Below are 892 nucleotides of genomic sequence, written 5' to 3'. Positions count from 1 at the left end.
TGGAACTCACTTTTGTAGACCAGGCTGGCCTTGAACTCAGAAATCCACCTGCCTCTGCCTCCCGAGTGCTGGGATTAAAGGCGTGCACCACCACACCCGGCTCCAAACTTGGAATTTTTATTCAGAAATAAAAACAATGTTTTTGGAATAGAGACAAAATAAACTATAGTAAACACTCTGACTCACCTACCAGGCCTTCATCAGATGGTACAGCTGGTTAGCGAGAACAGAGCAGTAATGGATGCTGTTAGGTTACTTTAACTCAAATGCTTGCAAGGATACATACAAGTATTCAGGTGTCTGTGTAAGCTATTACAGATGCTACACACTTGATGAATTCCTGAAAGTTAAACATCACAAATGTTTCAGATACAAGTCAGAAGTCAATTAAATAAAAATGTTACATACTTAATCTTTCCCCCTTCTTCAATTACTAGGAGGAGATGGGAGAAGAAAGGCATACAGACATGTTAATAATATAGTAAAATCTCAATTCTTTACCAAAAAATACAAACTCTTATTTCTGAGATCACTAGCTTTTTTGATGATCAACCTGTCCCCGGCCTGTTGCTAGGTTTGGCACAGATAGCTTATGACAGTTGTATAAAGAAAAGGAATATAACAAGTAGTGTAAGACCAGATACCAGATGAAAGAGATCTCACAAAGGCAAATGCCCAAATAGGAAAACAAACAGACCATGCCTGTCACTCCTAGAAAGCACTTGTATAGCCTTTCACATCGCTGGGGCTCCACAGCTGCACCTGTCAGGTCTCACCCCGAGCCTACATTAAGGGCGGAATACATAACTGGCCAACTTCAGCACCTTGGAATAGACTACTCTCGATGCTAAGTGATGCTGAGGGCCACTATAAACTCCACCGTGATCTTGCT

At 41.3% G+C, this 892-nt stretch overlaps 1 protein-coding gene across 12 annotated transcripts in view; it reads right to left on the bottom strand.

Annotated features, from left to right (window-relative positions):
• The window catches only part of Phf21a (PHD finger protein 21A), a 155,475-nt gene extending 155,138 nt beyond the window's left edge, over window positions 1–337 (bottom strand). For 11 of the 12 annotated variants that reach the window (XR_003843504.1, XR_003843508.1, XR_003843501.1 and 8 more), the window contains exon 1: window positions 187–337. The gene's annotated coding sequence lies outside the window, so the exon portion shown is untranslated. The remainder of the gene's footprint in view (window positions 1–186) is intronic. The other variant, XR_003843502.1, reaches the window with a different exon arrangement.
• Window positions 338–892: the final 555 nt, after the last annotated feature.

The sequence above is a fragment of the Mus pahari genome, chromosome 3, assembly GCF_900095145.1.
Source record: "Mus pahari chromosome 3, PAHARI_EIJ_v1.1, whole genome shotgun sequence".
NCBI classification, from domain to species: Eukaryota; Metazoa; Chordata; class Mammalia; order Rodentia; family Muridae; genus Mus; species Mus pahari.
The sequence above is the reverse complement of the archived record's forward strand: the minus strand, read 5'-3'. Positions and strand labels throughout refer to the sequence as shown.